Genomic DNA, 22,436 nt, shown 5'->3' on the forward strand with positions numbered 1-22,436 from the left:
GTCCTTGCCTCGAGGGGCTCGCATGTTGGCACTAATCTGCAGGACTTCTCTGCCGATTTGATTTCTTCTTCGATTTGGGGACAGTTCCCGCCAACGACACCCGACGCACCTACCCCTGCCTTTGCGCCCGGGCGGGCGTCCGGAGTGACCGGAGTCTGCGGGAATCCTGCTCCTCTTCGCTGGCCCTCGACTCTCTGCTTGGCGTGCCTCCTTCTAGCCACTGGCCTCGAGGGGAGGGTGCAGACTTGGCTCCTTCCTGCCGCCTTTGAGGGAGCGCGGGCCTAGAGGGGGGCGCTGGCCTTCTGCGGGCTCTTAGCGTGAAGTGGGAGTAGGGGTGCAGGCAGCCCCCGGGCCGCCGGCCATGGCCTTCACTTTCGCTGCTTTCTGCTACATGCTGTCGTTGGTGCTGTGCGCTGCGCTCATTTTCTTCGCCATCTGGCACGTGAGTAACCGGTAGCGGTTTCTAACTCTTTCCTTTCACCCCAAACGCGCCCCTCTCAATCGCCTCCCCCAAGTTTTCTAAAATCACCCCATTTCCCCTCTTCCTCCAGTGTGGGCGGACTAGGAGGTTAACCGCCGCGCCCCGGTAGGTTAGACCCGCTCCCACTCATTTGTCGCGGGGCAGGTGACAGTCCACGGGATCCCAAGGCCGGGCTGCGCCAGCGCGCCTTCGGTGCCCTGAGGTGCTGGCTGAGAGGGACCGTTGTTTCCGGGGCAGGGGGCCCTCACCCAGGCCTGGCTGAGCGTCCTGGGCCCCCAGAAGTGGCGGCTACAACTCCATCTACCCCCAGACTTCCCCGCCCCCTCCTCTGCTGCGCCGCCGTCGGGCCGGGCAATTAGTCAAGTAACTATAACAACTAAACATTTAAAATGTCAGCATCTGTGGTGGGTTGTATTTAGACATAATTGGAGACAAAGTGGAAACACTACGGGAGCGCCTTGTAAGAGGAAGCAGGAAGAGGCTGGGACCGGGGAGGGGGTGGTAAACTAGGTGATGGGGGTGGAAATGGAAGGCGGCAGAAAGGTGAGGGGGAGAGAAAATCGAGGAGAGGAAGGTTGGGGAATGAGCCAGAGAAATAAGGATGTGGAGGAAAGATGCCCAGAAAGAGGCACACAGAGAGAGTCCATGAGAGCGAGGATAGTTTCCTCCTTCATCCTCCTGGGGTCCTAACCATGCCACCCCTGAAGTCTCCCTCCCGGTGGCAGACCTGCTTCCTGCCGCATTCCCCAGTAGCCTGGGCTGGGCACAAGCTTTCCTGCCGCCCTTCAGTGGGGACTGCATGGCAAAAGATGGCCCAGGTTGAGGGCAGCCGTGGGTTCCAATTCTGCAGGATCGGGAGAGGGGTGGGCCACGTGGTGTGGGAATTAGGGACAAAAAGCTTCTGAAAAGGAGAATAACTGTGAAGGGAGGCAGAGAGCAGGACTGAGGAACCCTGACTTCTAAAGATCGTGGCATTTGGCAAGTGAATCGAACTCTCAGGGCTTCATCCTCTGAGGTTGTATAAACTCCCCATCCTCACCATCAGAAGGTGGTTGGGAAGAACAGCCAAGGTCAAGGGTTTGGAAGGAGCATCACAGTGCATAGCCTCCTCCGGTAACAGCCTTCCCTGCCCAGCAAGCGCAGGTGCCAGGGAAGGACCCTGAACGGAATCCCTCAAGGCATGGTTCCAGTGAGCCTTAGCACACACACTGCCCTGGGAAGGGACCACCCAGATGAACACCCAGGGAGAATTGCAGGGTGGGTGAGATGCTGGTGTTTTGTGCAAGTAGTTTCTAGAGGGTTTATCTTAAAATAGAACCAAGTAGCTGAGAAGTTCAGCTAGAGCCAGCCCTGCTATAAGGCTTTCCGACAGGGAGAGGGAGACCCAGGAGCAAGAGTGCTTCTAACCGTGTTGTCGTTGTCGTTAGTTTGTTGTTGTTAGTTGCCCTTGAGTGGATTCCAACTCATGGTGACCCCGAGTGTGTAAGAGTAGAACTTCTCCATAGGGTTTTCAAGGCTGTGACCTTTTGGAAGCAAATCACCAGGCCTTTCTTCTGAGGTGCCTGGGGGGGTGGGTTTGAATCACCAACTTTTAGGCTAGTAGTTGATAATTTAACCATCTGTGCCGCTCAGGGACCATTAACTTCAGGAAAGACACTTTCTGAACTTCTCCATCTCTGCAGTGAGAAAGTTGACCTGGATGACCTCTGGACTTCCCCCTCTTTCCAAGATGGTGTAAATCTGTGATTTGGTAGATGTAGGACCCTGGGGGTAGGAGAGAAGGATTCAGACAAAGGAATTTCATAGTTGACCTAAAGTCCTGGGAGTTAGGAGTAAAGGGATTCTGCCCTCTCCCTTCCTGTGTCCTGGATTGCAGGGTTTAATTCGAGAGAGAAATGAGCCTTTAGGCTGTTGACAGTTGTTAAGGGAAAATGCAACTTTAACTGATTTAGAGCAGGAACGGGCGTAGATGGAGCGTGCCCGTGCCATGCAGAAAACCTCGGCTGAAGTGTTTTAAGGGAGCTTTCTTTGCCTTGCTGGATTTTGGGAGTCGTTTGCCTTCTGGAAGGATCCCAAAAAACCCAGTGCAGTCGAGTCGATTCTGACTCGTAGCGACCCTATAGGACAGAGTAGAACTGCCCCACAGAGTTTCCATGGAGCGCCTGGCGGATTCTGGAAGGATAACTACCCCTTCGTTCAGAACTACCTCCTTGCTGTTCGTTTCTGTGTTTGCCTTGGCCTGGGGGTTGGACGAGTGCTAGAGAGGAAGCTCAAATTCAGTCAGGCTTGAGCTCTCTGAAGCAGAGCAGGTAATCAGAAAGAATACCCTTCTCCCACTCAAAACCAGACCAAACCGAACCAAACCAAACCAGACCAAACCAAACCAAACCGACGACTGTGGTTGAGTCAGTTCCGGCTCATAGCGACCCTAGAGGACAGAGTAGAACTGCCCCATAGGGTTTCCAAGGCTGTAACCTTTATGGAAGCAGACCACCACATCTATCTCTCCCACGGAGCCGCTGGCAGGTTCAAAACCACTGACCTTTTGATTAGCAAGCTGAGTGCTTTTCTTCTCTCCCTCAGGGAGAAGGTAATAAATGATGCATGAACAGGTTAAGTGGGTGGTTTGTGCAGCTAGTTCACTAATAGATATTTAAATCAAAACCAGGCATTTTGGTGATCCCGTGGTGGGCTCTGGTCTAGTTTCCCAACACTCACCCCCTTACATACGGTAGCTGGATGGGGTCAAACCCCAAGTCTGGGTCAGGTGCTGCCCAGATCCCTAGCGAGAATGGCACAATTCCAGTTTCTAATGATAAAAGAATTCTATGCTCTTTGAATTAAAATTGTAGTAACAGTTCCCAAGTCTTAGCCCTGCTTCCTTTCCCACTCATTTCCTTCTCCCTTTCTCCACACCGAACAACCCGAAACCCTACCGCTGAACAGAACCTGAAACACACTGATTTCGGTGCACACGCTGTGTGTGTGGTTGTTGGTTATGGTGGTAATTATTTCAACCAGGATTTAGCAGTGTTAGTTCTTTCTTAGACTATGCTTTTGCTTTCTGCCCATCTTCTTAAATTTCTTATGTGTTTCTTGGTCTGGTGAGCCATATTGATTGGTTAGCATATATTGACATCCCAATGAATTGGTAACTTAGCAATGTATCCAAACCAAAAACCAAACCCAGTGCCCTGGAGTCGATTCAGACTCATAGCGACCCTACAGGACAGAGTAGAACTGCCCCATGGAGCTTCCAAGGAGTGCCTGGCAGATTCAAACTGCCGGCCGTTTGGTCAGCAGCCATAGCACTTAACCACTACGTCACCAGGGTTTCAACGTACAGCAGTTAAAAAACCGTGTCATTGCAATGCCTTGGCTGTAAGATATAATGGTGGCCCGTTTTTCTTCTTTAATTTTTTTTTTTTTTACTTAGGAAGGAGCCCTGGGGGCACGACAGGTAAGTGCTTAGCTGCTGACTGAAAGGTTGATGGTTCAAACCCACCAGCTGCTTGGTGGGAGAAAAATCATCAAGTTGATTCCAACTCGTAACTACCCTGCAGGACAGTAGAACTTAATCACTATGCCACCAAGTCTCCCCTGTAGAGCCTAGAAAACCTTATAGAGCAGTTCTACTCTGTCCTATAGGGTCGTTATCAATCAAAATTGACTCAGTAGCACCTAACAACAACAACAGCAGCAGTCTACTTAGGGGTAGGAATTTCTGGATGGTGCAAATTGTTAACACGCTTGGCTGCTAACTGAAAGTTTGGAGGTTTCAGTCTACCCAGAGGGACCTTGGAAGAAAGGCCCTGATGATCTACTTCAGAAGAATTGGCCACTGAAAAGCCTGTGGGGTTTTGTTCTACTCTGACAGACATAGGATCGTCATGAGTCAGAGTTGACTCAATGGTTTTTACTAAGGGGTAATAATAGAAACTGCTATTTACTGAGTGCCTATGGTGGCGCTGTGGCTAAGAGCTTGGCTGCTAACCAGAAGGGTGGCAGTTCATATCCACCAGCTGCTCCTTGGAAACCCTATGGGGCAGTTCTGCTCTGTCCTGTAGGGTCGCTGTGAGTCGGAATTGACTCAACGGCAGTGGGTTTGGGCTTGGTTTATGGTGAGCCAAGCCCTGTCCTGGGCGCTTTACGGAGGCCTTCTCGAATGTGTATCCACTGGTTTACCTTCCCCTTCCTGCCACTGGAGGTCTGGAAGCAAGGATGAAAGTGGCTAGCCACAATCACAACGTTTCTTTTAAGTCTTATATTTTTTTTTTAACTTGAGAAATCTATGGAATTTTGCATCCTATTCAATTAGATATTTGCATTTGTTTTAAAATGAACATGTTTTAAACAGCTGATTATTTTATGTAAGACACCATCTTTCAGTACATTTGTTACGGCTAGAACATGCACTGAGTTTGTTCTGTGGCTTTGCCTATGTCTAGGCGCTTGGCCTCTTAATGCCCAGATAGCCCATTAGTCCTCACAACTGACATTTTACAGGTGAGGAAACTGCAGATCAGAGAGGGTAGGAAACTTGAACAAGGTTGCACAGCCATTATGTTTTGGAGCTGGAATTTGACCTGGATTTGTGAGACTCCTATACCCTGCCTTTCTTCTAACTGTAGCCACTGCCTTTGGGTGGTTTAACTTTGACAATAGTGGCTAATGTTTCTATCCAAAGGATCACCTTTCTCTCTGTAAATATGATAATTTGCGGCTGGAATCTCAGATTAGAGTTAATAGCAACAATAGTAAGATTCCAAACATACTATACATCATTTTTTAAAAGAGGAAAATCACTTTTATTTAAAAAATTACTTTTTCTGCTTTGAAATGGTACAGATTCATTGCTGAAAAATTTGAAAGTACAGGGACGCATAATGAAGAGAACAAAAGTCATCGCTGATCTTATCATCTAGAAAAAGATGTGGGAATCTCTTCTTTCAATCTCTCTCGATGTGTGTATTTTAAAAAATTGCATATGGGCACTGAAAAAAAAATGTTCTAAAGGTTTCAGATATGAAGGGATGTCTGCTTCCAGCCAATATAAAATGAACAATGTTTACTTGGAAAAGCCATCTCGACTCCAGCTTGGCTTAGCCTGTTTGCAGACTGTCTCATTTATCTAAACACAGGTGAAACCATTCTTTGAAGAGATCAAAGTTTCCTCACCATTTCTTTCAGGTTTTGAGCTTTTAAAGTGTTTATCTAGAGTAACATTTGAAAACGCTGATTTTTGACAATGTACAAATGAAGTGATCCCCAGTGTCCACTGGAAAGATTCGGTGTGTCATCACATCTTGACATTTTTGTGGCTTGCCCGTGGCATTTGCTGTCAGCTTGAAGGGACCCAACAGGATAACGAATATGTATTTACTGAGAGGCAGTTCTGCCAGGTGAAGGGTCTTTTTGGCTGACCGTCTCAGCCAGTTCCAGCCTGTCCTGGGCTCCGCCACTGGGAACTGAGCAAACTTCTCAGATTCTCGGATTACCCATCTGCAGAAAAAATGCGTTTATGTGAAATGGTAAGATTGCCTGGGGTGGGCATGAGCTTGTCTTTTCAAGACCCTACTTGGTCTAGGGGTGGGATGAGGGTGCTGAGCTCTTAGCCAAGCCTCACCTGGTCTCCACCGTAGACACCCACATGCCCATATTTCATGTTTCCTTCTTCCATTTATTTGGCCTCTGGCATTGCAGGTTCAGATGTGAAGTGATGTCTGCAGCTTGAGCCCTTCTCCCTCCCCTCTCATCACTCCCTCTACCGCCCCACTGCGCTGCACCTTGAGGGAAGGGACCTTTATGAGAACAGTGGCCTTTCTGATTCACCCTTGTTTCTCCAGAGCCTAGTGCGGTGCCTGGCATGTGGAGTGAAATGAAATTGTGGAATGAATTCCTGTTCCCTTCTGGCCTGGCACATTTCTAGCTGTCTTGGTAACTTATTTCTGACTTGGCTTCTGGCAATTTCACATGGCCCTGTAGGAGTTTGGTTGGTGCAAGCAGTATGCAGTTGGCTGCTAACCTAGTGGTTGGTGGTTCGAACCCACCTAGCGGCACCGTGGAAGACAGGCCAGGTAGACTGCTTCTGTGAAGACTGCAGCCGAGAGAACCCTATGGAGCACGTGGGGGTGCTCTGTTACATGTGGGGTTACCAGGAGTCAGAGTCGACTTGACACAAGGGGTTGTTTGTTTTGTTTTTGGCACCCCAGGCAGGTGGGTACCTGCATTTGCCGCTGTACCCGGGCGATTTGAAACCTTGGAAACTAGTTGTAAAAGAAGACTGGCGTTTACCATGGGGTACGGGAGCCGTCTTGATGCTGGTGGCGCTGGTTACACTGCAGAGGGTCAGCTCGGGGAGAAGTGCTGGCTCTGCCTGGAGAGAGCGCGTCCTGTGAGCTGTGACATCTGGGTTGATTTTGCAGCCTTACCCCCACTTACACTGATTTGTTGGTGATGGTCTGGCTGGTGATTTTCCATAACTACCCCTGAAAGCCACCACCAGTCTGCCAGTTTGTCATACTCTGGTGGTTTACGTGTTGCTATGATGCTGGAAGTTTTGCCACCGGTATTTCAAATACCAGCAGGGCCACCCAGGGTGGACAGGTTTCAGTGAACCTTCCAGACTAAGACTGACTAGCAAGGAAAGGCCTGATGATCGACTTCTGAAGATAAGCCAATGAAAACTCTATGGATCAAAACAGAGTATTATCTGATGAATGCTGTCCTCATTGGAAGATGAGCCCCCAGTCTGGAAGGCACTCAGAACACACAGGGGGTCTAACAATGGACTCGAGCATAGCAAAGACTGTGAAGATGGTGTAGGAGTTACCACGAGTTGGAGCTGACTGGACAGCAGTTAACAACAGCCACCCCTGTAAGAGAAGGCTTACAGCATCTTTGTGTTTTCACCTTAGTCATGTTTTGAGAGAGGAGAGAAGAATGCAGAATTCAGAGATGACCTAAAACAAGAAGGCACTGGCCTCAGCCTCAGTTACTGGGTGAGGTTCCACGGCCTCATTGGGGTTGGATGTTAGAGAGACATTAAAGCAACTTTTCCTGACTTCAGATCACTGAACAGACATTAAAGGCAGTGAATGTTGGGAGGCCTTTGTTGGAGTTTGAGCTTCAGCCTGTGCTGCCCTGAAGCAGTGCCCACAGAGCTCCGTTCTGAACCTTGAGGCCTGTTGACTTCACTTGTCTGTCTGCAGCCATCCCGGGCCCCTTTGACTGCCTGACCTCTTTCCCTCCCTTGTATCCACACTGCTTTGTGCCTTCTTCCCTGGGCTTCTTTTATGCTGCTAGTCACCTTTCTGACGAGTCTGCAAACAAGCTCCTCTGGAGCCTCCTACTCCTGTACACATGCGCTTGGGATGGCGCTCCTGCTACCCTTTCTTGTCACTGTCATCTGCCTCCCTGTTGGCCACTCCTCCGGGGATTCATTGGGGATGTTGACACCTCAATCACAGCCACTTCCTCCCTGGTGATATGGGTTACCTGACCTCATCTCCAATGACCATTTCTAGCCCTTCAGCCCCACAGCCCGGTGACCGTGCCTGCTCCTGCCTATCCAGCATGAGACCCCATCTCTCACTCCTGCACTATGTAGCCCTGTTCTCGGCCCTCGTTTTGACTGAACTTCTTCCTTTGTTTCTCAGCCTGTCACCCCTCAAGGATCCAGTTCCTCCCCTTATCATCTGTCACTCAACTCTTACCGCAGCTCTCAACCGCTGTGTTCTGTGTCTCCCTGGGTCTCTGAGGACTCCGTCTCACCCCAGGTTCCTGAGGGCTGCTGGGCCCAAAGTGAAGTCATGGTTTGACCTTAGCTAGGTCCTCAGTGTAGCCTGATAAGGCATCGATGTGATCTTGGTGAGTTCCTTCACCTCCCACATTACTACTTAAAACCTGCTTTTCTCTCAGTATCCCCTGAAGCTCCTCAAAGACCTACTACTGTCTCCCCTCAGCAGATGACTTTGCCTCCAACTCACAGAGATGATATTCCTCTCCTCTCTGAACTGACCTGATTTCACCCTTATGTAGTTCTCCTTCCCTCCTAGACTCAGAGGCAGGGAGTCTCTCCTCCCATCTGAGGCTAATTCCCCCCTCCCCATTCTTTAGGAACATTAAAAACAAAAAACCCAAGCCTGTTGCCATCAACGGGTAGATTCCGACTCATGATGACTGTCGTGGATTGAACTGTGTTCCCCCAAAACATGTGTCGACTTGATTAGGCCATGATTCCCAGTGTTGTGTGGTTGTCTTCCATTTTGTGATTTTCCTGTATGTTATAGTTCATAACCTCTGCCTGTGGTTAAAGAGGATTAGGGTGGGATGTAACACCCTTGCTCAGGTCACATCCCTGATCCAACGTACAGGGAGTTCCCTGGGGTGTGGCCTGCATTGCCTTTTATCTTGCAAGAGGATAAAAAGAAGGGGAAGCAAGCAGAGAGTTGGGAACCTCATACCGCCAAAAAAGCAGTGCCGGGAGCAGAGCATGTCCTGTGGACCTGAGCTTCCTGTGCAGAGAAGCTTCTAGTCCAGGGGAAGATGGATGACGAGGACCTTCCTCCAGAGCCAACAGAGAAAGCCTTCGCCTGGAGCTGACACCCTGAATTTGGACTTCTAGCCTACTAGACTGTGAGAAAACAAATTTCTCTTTTGATAAAGCCATCTATTTGTATTTCTGTTACAGCAGCACTAAAGGACTAAGACAGTGATCCTGTGTGTTAGAGAGTAGAAGTGCTCTGTAGGGTTTTTTGGACAGTAATGTTAATGGAAGCAGATTGCCAGGACTTTTCTTCTGTGGCACCACTGGGTGGTTTCAGACCACCAACCTTTAGGTTAGTAGCCAAGCACAAACCATTTGCACCACCCGGGGACCTTTTTCAGGGACATTGCTCCATCACTTATCCCTTCTTCTGTGTGTCTTCAGCCTCTGCCCCTTCCCCTCAGCACATGAAGTCTGCAGCGCCTCTGAGCTCTTAGCTTAAAAGCCCCTTTGACCCCAGCCCTCCTGTGCCACCTGCCTCCCCTTCCAAACCAGTTTTGCCTTACTATATCCTGCCTCTTGTCTACTCCTTTCATTCTTACTTCAGACCTACAGAGAAGTGCAGAGACTAATAAAATAAAGCCCTCTGCATCCACTATCCAGAATTAACAAATGTTAACATTTTGCCATTTTATCTGTTATTTTAAGGCATTCGTTTCCTCTTTGACCCCCTGTCCTGTGCCCCCACGCCTTTCTGCCCTGTTCTCAACAAGGACATGTGGCCTCCTGCTGAACAGCCTCCAGGTACCACTGAGTGCTCATCATGACTTCTTGGTGGCTTTGATACTGTTGTCCACATCTTCTTTGAGACTCTCTTGCTTGTCGCTTCTACAACCCTTCCCTAGATTGTACGTACCTCCTTGACCATCCCTCCTCGGTGTCCTCCCTGGGCTCTTCTTTCTCTGCCTTATTTCCATGTTGGTGGTTATCCCCCAGCCAGTCAGTGTGCCCTGCCTCCCAGTCCTGCCTCTGCCGTAGACCTCAGTATCTACTGCCTGCCCTGCCCACACCCACAGTCTTTTCCAGGCTGAGCCCTTCTGCGCGCCCTCCTCTCTCCTCACAGCAAGCCTTGTTCCTTAGTGGATCACACTCTCTCATAATCAGTTAGACCATCATGGCCCTGCCTTGTTCAGGCTCGCCTCTGCTCTTTCTTAGAGCCTCTGGTCCCTTCCAAACTGGGCTCCTTGGTTATAACCTCACCTGAGCTAATCCACCACCCTCACAGCCACTGAGAGTGACATGGCCAGCGTGTGAAAGGATCTGTTCATGTCATCCCCATGTAAAAATCTTTTTGGCTCTCTCACCTACAGACTTGAGAGCCCCCATGACCAGCTCCCAGCTAAATTGTTTAACCTCGTTTCTCACCTTCTGTGTTCCAGACTTCCTCAACTACTTGCCTTTACCTGAATAGGCTGTTCCATCTCCCTGGAATGCTCTTCACCGACCCTGTTCTTCACCTGACTAGCTCCACTCCAGCCTCATGTCCTCTGGGAAGCCCACTCTTGGCTTGGTGGCTGAGTACCCCTGTCTGGTGTCCTGGTCTAAATCCCACCATGGCACTGGTCATGCTGTGTTGTACTTGTCCCTGTGTTTGGACCGTAAGCTCCTGGAGGGCAGGCACCACCCCCTCTTTTGTAGCCTCAGTGCCCAGCACAAGAGTGGCATGATGGCCGTTGTTGTTGAGTTAGCTCCAATTCATGATGACCTTGTATATAAAACAGAACAAAGTATTGCCCAGTCTTGTGCCATCTTCGTGACCATTGGTATGTTTGAGCCCATGGTTGTGGCTGTTGAAACCACGTCCTTGTTTTTACCAACCCTCTACTAGGAGCCCTGGTGGCACAGTGGTTAAGAGCTTGGCTGCTAGCCAAAAGGTTGGCAGTTCGAATTTACCGCTCCTTGGAAACCCTGTAGGGCAGTTGTCCTCTGACCTATAGGGTTACTATGAGTCGGAATCGGCTCAACGGCAACGGGTTTGGTTTGTTTTTCTTTTTTCTACTTTACCAGACATGATTTCCTTTTCTCGAGATTGGTCTTCCCTGATGACCGTCGCATGAGGGTAGGAGCTCAGTAATTGCAGAGTAAGTAAATTCAGGAAGCTTCCCCATGGAACAGTTTCCAAGACTTACCTTGTTACATCCATTATCTGGGGTGCTTGTTGAAAATGTACATTCCTGGGCTGTACTGGAGACCCACGGAATCTCCGGGCATGGTGGCTCTCGTGTGTGAGGGAGGATAATTGTGCTTCAATCAAAAATGGCTGTAACAGAAAGGCCTGTCAGATGGTGACCGCAGCCCATGTGTGTGCCTGAGAGTGGAGGATGCTGTTCAGACCAACACATGGGCACCGCACACTGGCCTTTCTGGCCTTATGTGTGTGGATTTTGCATTTCAAGATAGCAGACCCACTGGTATCTGTGTTACTCTTTCTTTTTTTAATCGTAAAAATGTATATATTTGCCAATGCACCATTCTTTGCATGTACAACTCAGTAGCACTGATTACGTTAATCATGTTGTACAACCATCACCCATATCCGTTGCCAAATTTTCCATCGTCAGAATTTCCCATTGCCAGAATTACTCATTTTTGGTCACAGATGATTATGAAATACACTGCTCCCCTGTCTCTTGATGACCAGGTGTAGATTGTCCCCTTGTGGCTTAGATAATATAATAAAAAAAAAAAAGGCAGACATTAAATTCCAGGTTGATGTGTTTGCCATTCAGATTGCTTCTCAGTTGCTTCCTCTCTTGGTAGCTGAAAAATGAGCTGTGCTTGTCTAAGCAAGAGGCTGTCAGTCAGTCCTGCTGTAGACGGAGCGAGGTGGCACGTGGTATGCGTCACAGACTTGGTCTTCGAGGTGGGAGGTGAGTTGCCTTTGGGATTATTCATTGGCGGGGCTTCTCCATCTTGACCTGGGTAACTGATTCTTGCCTGTACTTCTTTAATGGCCCTGGGAATCTCATTAATTCCCATAAAGGTCACTGCAAAGTCCACGTGCACAATTAAATCCTGAATTGGTCTCTGAATACCAATCCAGAACTTCATGATGAGGCCGGCAAATATTTTTAATCTGACATCGCAAGAGAGGCAAACAGGAGACATTCTTATCTATGCTAAGATGAAGGCCAAAATATAAAACACTAAAAAAGATGCCTAAATCAAGATTAAGCATGGCCCGTCACCTGACAGACTGTAACTGGGCCACTAACATTGTGCATGGTGTTGCAGGCATTAAGACTCCAGAATCTTGGTTAGGGCTGTCTCTGCTACAAGGCCTGGGGATTGAAGACTAAGCTTACGGAGCTCATGGGGTTGATGTAAATTCCCTATAGGATGATATTCAGATCCCTCAGTTTGGTGTTCAAGACCTGTTACAGAGTAGTATCTACCAACTTTTTCAGTTACTTCCCAAATACTTCCAGTCTCACAGTCCCAGCTACACCAACCAGCCCAGCCAACCAGTTATCTTCAAGTCAGCTCTGACTCATGGCAACTCCGTGTGTGTCATAGTAGAACTGCGCTCCATAGGGTTTTCAATGATTTTTTTCAGAAGTAGATGGCCAGGTTTTTCTTCTGAGGTGCCACTGATGGATTTGAACTTCCAACCTTTTGATGAGCAGCTGAGCGCATTAACTGTTTGCACCACCCAGGGACTTCTCCCCAACTATGCAGGTAGACTTTATTGCCCCCAGGTGTTTGTTTATTCCTTATTCCGTGAGGAAAGGCTTCTCTCTGTGATCTAAATTCTGCACATTCCTTCACTGTCTAGCTCGTCTCACCAAGATCAACTCTGCTCACTCCAACCTGCCCCATAGCCCTACAGCAAACTCTAGCACATTTTCGTCTACACGTACTGCCTTGTGTTAGTGCACACTTCTGTGTGCGTATGCCTGGCCTAAGGGAGGGGCGCTGCTGGAGGGCAGGGCTCTTACCGTCCAATCTAGCACTCAGCTGTGACTCCTGGCACAGAACTTAGAAGGACACAATAGATGTGTGTTGAGTGCATGACTGAATGCTAGTGGCCCGCAGGCCTGCCATGCATAGAATGGTGGCCTGCATTTGCTTGTGAGCCCAGACGCTTGAAGAAAGCAGGGAACCTGTGGCTTTGGGGACAGTGGTGACCAGGCTGCAGCAGAATTGGCCTGGGTTGAGTGGGCTGGCTGGCAGTGTGCTGTGGTGCTTATTATGCACCTGGCTGAACTCCTGGGTACTGAGAAATGCTCCTACTGTCTAGTCCCGCAGGCTAAAAGGAGAGTCGGTGCAGTACTGCACACAGGCTCTGTGATCCTCGAGTCAGGCGGTGATGAGTCTCAGAGGCCCGGGGACGGCATTGTCAGAGGGAATGGCTTTGCCCTCCAGGGGCTTCTTGCCGCCTGCTGTCATCACCATAGGCCTTGGCACCCCTGTCTGTGACTCTCTGAGTCCATTGTCTTAAATGAACAGTTAAATTACTTCAGGTGAAGGATTTGTAGGGACCTCAGTTATGTGCAAGGAGCCCTGGTGGTGCAGTAGTTAAGCACTTAGCTGCTAAACCCAAGGTCAGTGGTCCCTCTCCAGAAAGACCTGGTGATCTGCTTCCATAAAGATTACAGCCAAGAAGACCCTATGGGGCATTTCTACTCTGTCACATGGGGTCGCCGGGAGTTGGAATTGACTTGACAACACCCAACAGCAACAGTTACGTGAGGCACTAGAGGGCAGCTGTCTGTTCTACCTCTAGCTCCCGGACTTGGGATAGCCACTAATAAGTATGTATTGAGTTGGATTGGGTCTTTCTCTCCAGTCTCCATCATTTCATTAGTTTAGCCCGGGTTGAGACTCAGGCTGTCTTATCAAGATATCTGTCTATTTTTTCTAGTTTTATATTGCTGCTACCCCTTGCTCAACTTTCTCTGTGTTTCCCTGGCTACTTGAGAGACAAAGAGATCTCACCCAGCCGGCAGCTTCTACGTGGGGCTCTGTCTGGCTCCTCTAGTTTAATGAGCAGAGACTCTCTCGGACCGCCGTCTTTCCTGAAGCAGCTCTCTGCTCTTCCTTGACTCTCTGCTCCTGCCGGTTGCCCTTCTCAGCCTTCCCATCTCTGAGGGGGTAACAGCAGTGCCCAAAACATCCCAGGTTTACTCATTTGCTTAACTATCTTGTCTGGTTTTGCTTTGCATTACATTGGAACCTCAAGCCAGTTAAGTAAATAAAATAGTTAACAAATCTTTATTCAAGTCTTAGCATTAAGCCCTAGTTGTCAGAAATCGTTTTGTTGTTAGCTACTATCAAGTCGGCCACCAACTCGTGGTGACCCCAGGCACGGTGGAATGAGATGGTCCTGCTCCTGAACCATCCCCATGATTGGTTGTGGATTGGACTGTTGTGATCTGTAGGGTTTCCACTGGCTAATTTTTGGAAGTAGATCGCCAGGTCCTTCTTCCTCGCCCATGTTAGTCTGGAAGCGCCACTAAAGCCTGTTTAGTATCATAGCAATACACAAGCCACTGCTGACAGGCGGTGGCTGCGCGTGAGGTACATTGGGCAGGAATTGAACCCGGGTCTCCCATGTGGAAGGTGAGAATTCTACCACTGAGCCACCACTGACCCCATCAGAAGTCATAATAGCTCTTAGACACAGGTTTTTATAGAAGTTACCTCTTGGGCTTTGTCAGAAAGATACCCCGGTGACCGCAGTCATTTCCTGTAGAGGACTTCACCAGGAAGAGATGAGCAGCGTTTTCTGTAATTTTAGGCCTGTGGGTGTTTTGGGTGTGTAAGAACTGGGACGTGCACCTGATGCTAAGAACAATGGGATCCTGTACAAAAAATTTTTGTCGTTGTTCATTAAAGCCTTATTTGCACTTCTGCTCTCAAATCTATGGGTGGCCCAGAGGCCCAGCATTTTCTTTGGTAGCTGCCAGGGAGAGGGACCAGACAGCCTTACCTGGGCTGGTAGAGGGGCCAGACAACTCATACTTTCATTTTTGCCCCTGCATCTGGGGACTGCCAGGGACTGCTGGGATCGTGGAAATGAAGGACATTGTCAGCTCACCGGGAGACAATTCAGAGAATGATTTCATTTTCTGGAGCCCCTGGTTGGTGCAAACGGTTAATGCACGCAGCTGCTAACTGAAAGGTTGGAAGTTTGAGTCCACCCAGATGTGCCTTGGAAGAAAGGCCTGGCAATCTACTTTTGAAAAATCAGCTATGATTTTTTTTCTTCAGCCCTATGGGGCACAGATCTACTCTGACACTCGTGGGGTCACCATCAGTCCGAGTTGATTCAACAGCACCTTTTCCTTTCCTTCATTTCCTAGCTTCTTTAAATTGTTTTGAGTCACAAAGAGGAACCCTGGGGGTAATGGTTAAGCGCTTGGCTGCTAACCCAAAGTTTGCTGGTTCCGACCTACCAGCCAATCCTCAGGAGAAAGACATGGCAGCCTGCTTCCATAAAGATTACAGCCTTGGACACCCTATGGGGCAGTTCAGCTGTCCTACGGGGTCGCTATGAGTTGAAATTGATTCAATGGCAGTGGGATTTTTTTTTGAGTCACAAAGTTTTTTTTTTAAAGAAAACAAATTTGTAAAAATGTAAATTCACACGCGTACGTACACACACACAGTTACCACAACACAAAATTCCCTAACAATGCAAATCCTACATTTTCTTGGCTATAAACTGGAGGGATAAAATTTGGTTTTATTCCTCTCTCTTGAGGTCAGGATGGATGGTGAGTGGGGGTGAGAGGTTGTGTGCCCATTTTTTAGAAAAAAAAAAACACGGTTTGGGCTGAATGCCATCGTGGGAGCAGTTAACCACACACATTTATTTCACCGTTTGTTTCTCACCACCCAGAGGCTTGTAGCCAAGGGCTCCCACCCGTTTGCATGGCCCACCCTTGAATATGACCATCTGAGTCTGCTGGTTGGCCAGAGTGAGCTATGCCTTCTGATCCTTTGCAGCACCCCTAAAAACGGCAGGTGAGTGCTCAGGGCACGTTTCTGGCTCTGGCCTACTGAGTCCCTTTTTCTGGACTCCTTTCCCCTAACAAGGGAGGAGCTACAGGCCAGCCCACTGGGGACTCCACACATGTCCCCTTTTCTCTATTCATTGGCATGAGCTTATTCTTTTCAGGGTTTGATTCATGTTTACACTAAGGCTTCCATATCGATTGTTTCCTTTCACTGGCTAGCCCCATAGCACCTAGAACTCAGCCCCCACTGGATGCTTTTGGCTGGGTGGCTGGTACAGGAGAAGGTCATGGTTATTGAAGAGTCCTTGGCACTGGGGACTCCCAGTTCTTGGCTTCTCTTTCTCTCCTTTTTTCACTCTCCTTCCCACATCTCTTCTTTCTCTATTGCTTTTGACCTTCTTTTATCCTTCTTTCTTTGCATACATCTCAGATCTGTTAGAAGCCTCACATTATTACTTAGCCCAGCTGGTGGGTCCAAGAGTTAGGAAGTTAGCTGACACCACCTCCCGCCCCCAAGGTGCCTAGAACGTGGGCTGACATTTCCAGAGCGTCAGCTTTAGGTATCTTTCTGTTTTCTGTTTCACACGGTCCGCTTTGACTATGGGATACAGCTCTCCTGCTGGGGAGAAATGCAGGGCAGGGAGGCAGAGGCTTGGAGCTAACTTCCTTTTTTTTTCTTATTGGCAACTGATTCATGAACCCAAAAAAAGAGTTGATAGCAACACAGCCAGCTAGCTGTAGCAGTCCAGATGGTCCCCTATATAATAGAGCCATTTGTATCTTGGATAAAAAAAATATATTTTAATGTGTTATGTGAGCCTTATTAAGAAAAATAATTAGTAACTGTGTTTAAGAGTTTTGTGGATATGGAAATAAGCCAAACGATTAGTTCTCCAGGATGCAAAGATTCGGAAATGGAAACTGGAAGGTCTAAGGAGGCAGTAGATCGCCAAGTCCTTCTTCCCAGTCCTTCTTAGTCTGGAAGCTCTGCTGAAACCTGTTCACCAAGGGTGACCCTGGTGGCGTTTGAAATACCAGGGGCGTAGCTTCCAGCATCACAGCAACAGGAAAACCTTATGAATGGCAGTGAACGTTGTCTGATACAGGGCCGGAAGATGAGCCCTTCAGGTTGGAAGGCGCTTAAAATACAACTGGGGAAGAGCAGCCTTCTCAAAGTAGGGTTGACCTTAATGACGTGGGTGAAGTAGAGATTTCAGGGCCTTCGTTTGCTGATGTGGCACGACTCAAAATAAGAAGAAACAGCTGCAAACATCCATTAGTAATTGGAATATGGAATGTACAGAGTGTGAATCTAGGAAAATTGGAAGTTATCAAAAATGAAATGGAACACTTAAAGATTGATATTTAGGCATTAAACCTGTTGCCGTCGAGTCGATTCCAACACATTGCCAGGATAGGTTTTCCAAGGAGCAGCTGGTGGATTCGAACTATTGACTTGAATGAACAAACCTGTCTTAGAAGAAGCACAGCCAAAGTGCTCCTTAGAGGGGAGGGTGGTGAGACTTCATCTTACATGCTTTGGACATGTTATCAGGAGGGGTCAGTCTCTGGAGAAGGACGTCATGCTTGGTAAAGTAGAGGGTCAGTGAAAAAGAGGAACACCCTCAATGAGATGGATTGACATAGTGGCTGCAACAATGGGCTCAAATGTAGAAACAATTGTGAGGATGGCAAAAGACCCAACGGTATTTAGTTCTATTGTACACAGGGTTGGCACCCAACAGCAATAACAGGACAGTGACGGTTTGTGGTAGAATTCCTGCCCTCCGTGCTGGAGACCTGGGTTCAATTCCCAGCCATTGTACTTCACCTGCAGCCACCACCCATCTGTCAGTGGAGGCGTGTATACTGCCATGATGCTGAAGAGATGTCAGGAGCTTCCAGACTAAGAGGGGCTGGGAAGAAAGGTCTGGAAATCTGCTTTCAAAAAAATCAGCCGGTGGAAACCCTGTGAAACACAACGGTCTACTCCTCAACTGGTCATGAGGATGGCGTGGGACTGGACAGCGTTTTGTTCATATGGGGTGGTCATGAGTCGGGGTTGACTCAATGGCAGCTCACAACAGCAACAAAGCCCTGGTGTATGAGGGGAGTCCTGTGAGGGAGGTGCATTCTGAGGACACAGCAGTGCCCTGAGGCCTGAGGTAACCCTGCCCTTGGTGAGTCGTGGGCAGAGGTTCAGTTCCAATGTGTATGCCTCTGGAGACCATTCTACGTGTCAGAGCTTCTGTTCCCCAGAGGCACTTCAAGCTGGGGAGGCTTCGCAGTAGTTACAGGCAGACCAGGGCAAAAGAGAAATAGTTGCCTCCAGTTTCTTAATTCTAAACTGAACAGATACACACATTGCCCTGCTTCCCCTTTTCTCCCTTTCTTTGTGGTTATTGGGAAGTGGTACAGACCACATTCTGCTACAGCGAATCCCATGAACCTGTCTGAAATCTTTAGGGAACTTTTATTGTTCTACTTGCTGTATTGCTTACTGAAAATGAAGAGGACTTGAAACACTTACTGAGGAAGATCAAAGACCACAGCCTTCAATATGGATTACACCTCAACATAAAACAAAAATCCTCAGAACTGGACTAATAAGCAACATCATGATAAATGGGGAAAAGACTGAAGTTGTCAAGGATTTCATTTTACTTGGATCCACAGTCAACACCCATGGAAGCAGCAGTCCAGAAATCAAAAGACACATTGCATTGGGCAAATCTGTTGCAAAAGACCTCTTTAAAGTGTTGAAAAGCAGAGATGTCACCTTAAAGACTAGGGTGCGCCTGACCCAAGCCATGGTGTTTTCACTCGCCTCCTATGCATGTGAAAGCTGGATGATGAATAAGGAAGACCGAAGAAGAATTGACACCTTTGAATTGTGGTGTTGGCGAAGAATATTGAATATACCATGGACTGCCAAAAGAACAAACATCTGTCTTGGAAGAAGTACAACCAGAATGCTCCTTAGAAGCAAGGATGGTGAGACTATGTCTCACATAATTTGGACATGTTGTCAGGAGGGTTCAGTCCCTGGAGAAGAACATCATGGTTGGTAAAGTAGAGGGTCAGCGAAAAACAGAAGGACCCTAAGTGAGATGGATTGACACAGTGGCTGCAACAATGGGCTTAAGCATAACAACAGTTGTGAGGATGCCACGGGACCAGGCACTGTTTCATTCTGTTGTACATAGAGTTGCTATGAGTTGGAACCGACTCCATCGCACCTGACAACAGCAACAGCTTGTTGTATGTTAGATGGTGCAAAAGGTTAACATGCTTGGCTGCTAATCAAAAGGTTGGAGATTTGAGGCCCCCCAGAGGCACCTCAGAAGAAAGGCCTGGTATTCTACTTCTAAAAAATCAGCCGTGGAAACCCATATGGAGCACAGTTCTACTCTGACATACACAGAGTCACCACGAATCGGAGTTGACTCATTGGCATCTTTTTTTGGATAAGCAGCCATTGGGTGGGGCTTGGAAATCTTTGCTTGATTGGGGCTCTGAATTATGTTACGGTGGCATGGAGCTGGAGTTTGCCATTTTGTAAGAATGGAGTGGGAGGTGGTGCTGGGAAGGGCTTTGTAACACCCACCGAGATGGAGTGTGTGCGGGAGGTGGTTCTGGGAAGGTCTGTAACACCCACCGAGATGGAGTGTGTGCGGAAGGTGGTTCTAGGAAGGTCTGTAACATCCACCGAGATGGAGTGTGTGCGGGAGGTGGTGCTGGGAAGGCTTGTTACACCCACCAAGATGGAGTGTGTGCGGGAGGTGGTGCTGGGAAGGTCTGTAACACCCACCGAGATGGAGTGTGTGCGGGAGGTGGTGGCTGGGGAGGGATGTGCTCCTGGAGCCCGTGGGATCGTTCTCTGGGGCTGGAAGTCAGAATGAGATGCTGCAGAACTGAAAACCACTCTGTCATTTCTGGACCGTGACTTGTCCTGGGATCGTTTTTCACGGAGGTTCTGGAGAGTGACGGGGAGGTGAGCCGAGGCCAGCAGAGCACGTGGGCTGACTGTAGCTCAGCTCCTGGAGACAAATGTGCTCAGACCTGACATCTTGCCGTCTCGTTGATGGTCAGTTTTAGAACCCAAAGTCATGCCCTGGGAAGGGGCAGGCCACTAAGGGACTGGTGCTGCTGCTGAGTGGCCCTCTCCAGCAAATTGCTGTATGGCTTTAGGGAAGTCCCTCCCTCTCTCTGGGACTTTTTTTTTTTTTTTTAATATAAGATGAGGGGACTGGACAAAGTGATTGCCAAGATCCTACCCAGCCTCCAGAGTTCTGTGGTTTGTCTACTCCTTGCTACCTGCGTCTTGATCTTTTCTCTTTCTCCTGCCATGGTTTTTCTTTTCCTGTGACCTTCCTGGGCATTCAGAGCCTTCCCTGGAGGGAATGTTTATCAGTTACCAAAAACAAAAACTCCAAAACAAAAAACAACAACAAAAACTTATCAGGTTGACTCCGACTCTTGGCGACTCCATGTGTTTGTTACAGAGTAGGACTGCTCCATAGGGTTTTCTGGGCTGTAATCTTTATGGAAGCAGATCACCAGGTCTTTCTTCCACAGCACCACGGGGTGAGTTCGAACCGCCAACCTTTATGTTAGTAGGTAAGTGCAAACCGTTTGTACCACTGGGGTTAAGGCTCTTAGAACCGGTTTTAGCCACCTTAAGCAAAAATAAATAAATACAGGGATTTATGGAAAGGTTATTCAAGTGCTCATAGAAAGGACAGAAAGCCTGGAAAACAAGACATGAAACCAAACAGAATAACCAAGATTTAGATTGGTGCCACTCTTTCTTCTGCCTGGTGCCACTCCTAAGGACGGAGAGTCTTATGGGCCGAGTTTGAGACAGTGCTACCCTTTGGCCGTATGGGGTGGTACGAGCAAGCATGAGGGGTTCTCTAGGTACCTCTTGGGCTTCCCTGGTGGAAGGACGGGCACCTGGACACCCTCCCAGCAGGACTGCACACAAAGTGTGTGTGTTGGGGGGGGCGGTGATTCCCCAGAGGAAAGTAGACTGGTGTGGGACAGGGGCGTGGAAGCTGGTGAGCCAAAAGCCTGGACTCCACTTCACCGTTTTAACCTGTCGCCTCACCTGTATTCAGGGAAAGCAGCATTTTCTCTAAAGTAAACATCTTGTTGCCACAGACCCTGTGGTGTGTTCTCCCATGTGAGCTGCAGAAAGTCATCTCATTTCTCTTAATTTTCCTCTGGATGAAGAGTGGCTGTGCCCTGGCTAGGAAGATGGGCTTACTGGACTCCTGGCCCTAGTGTGGTTCCCATGGGTGATGACTGCACCCTGCCCCTTAGGAAAGTCCCCCTTTTCGTTATTAAAATGCGCTATGGAGGGAATCAGGTCTCTAGGTGATAAAACGGTTACTACACTCGGCTGCCAACTGAAAAGTTGAAAGTTTGAGTCCACCCAGAGGTGACTCGAAAGAAAGGCCTGGCAATCTACTTACAAAAAATCTGCCACTAAAAACTGTGGCGCACAATTTTACGCTGCTACACATGGCATTGTCAGGAGTCAGAGTCAACTCCACGGCTACTGGTTAACTGGCATGAAGGAAATATGACACCTGTCCAGGCATGCGTCTCCTTTCTGTGCCTACAGCTTTTAGAGTCCACTTTGACCAGGGCCTTGCAGGACTTGAGCAAACCACCTTCTACCTGGAAGAAAGGAACAGCAGTTGGGCGAATCAAGAATAAGAAAAAAGGTTTCTTGCCCGTTTGGTGTCTCCCAGCTTGTTTAGCCCCCAATTCTAGAGAATAATGGTAAATTGAAACTCAGCTGTAATGGATTGAATTGTGTCCCCCCAAAATATGTGTTAACTTGGTTAGGCCGTGTGTGGTTGTCCTCCATTTGGTGATTTTCCTGTGGTGTTATAAACCATAATCTCTGCCTGTGGTTAAAAGGATTAGGGTGGGATTATAACACCGCTCTTACCCAGGTCACTGCCCTGATTCAATGTAAAGGGAGTTTCCCTGCAGCGTGGCCTGCACCACCTTTTATCTCTCAAGAGATAAAGGGAAGCTAGCAGAGTTGGGGACCTCATACCACCGAGAAAGCAGCACCAGGAGCAGAGCGGGTCCTTTGGACCCGGGATCCCTGCACCCGAGAAGCTCCTTACCAGGGGAAGATTGAGGACAAGGACCTTCCTTCAGAGCCGAGAGAGAGAGAAAGCCTTCCCCTCGAGCTGACACCCTGAATTTGGACCTGTAACCTACTAGACTGTGAGGAAATAAATTTCTCTTTGTTAAAACTATCCACTTGTGGTATCTCTGTTATGGCAGCACTAGATGACTAAGACACCAGCTCTTCCTTTTCCCCTTCTTCTTACTTTCCCCTTTGGAGGGCAAACCCCTGCTCCCCAGTGCCCCCCTCATCTTGAGACATTCCTGTTGCCCCGTCTTGCCCGTGCTGAGCAGA

General features: G+C 48.6%; 1 protein-coding gene across 1 annotated transcript in view; it reads left to right on the top strand.

The window, feature by feature from the left end:
* Positions 1–22,436, top strand: part of CNIH3 (cornichon family AMPA receptor auxiliary protein 3) — a 149,088-nt gene that overhangs the window by 1,497 nt on the left and 125,155 nt on the right. The window lies entirely within an intron of this gene.

The sequence above is a fragment of the Elephas maximus genome, chromosome 24, assembly GCF_024166365.1.
Source record: "Elephas maximus indicus isolate mEleMax1 chromosome 24, mEleMax1 primary haplotype, whole genome shotgun sequence".
Classification (NCBI taxonomy): domain Eukaryota; kingdom Metazoa; phylum Chordata; class Mammalia; order Proboscidea; family Elephantidae; genus Elephas; species Elephas maximus.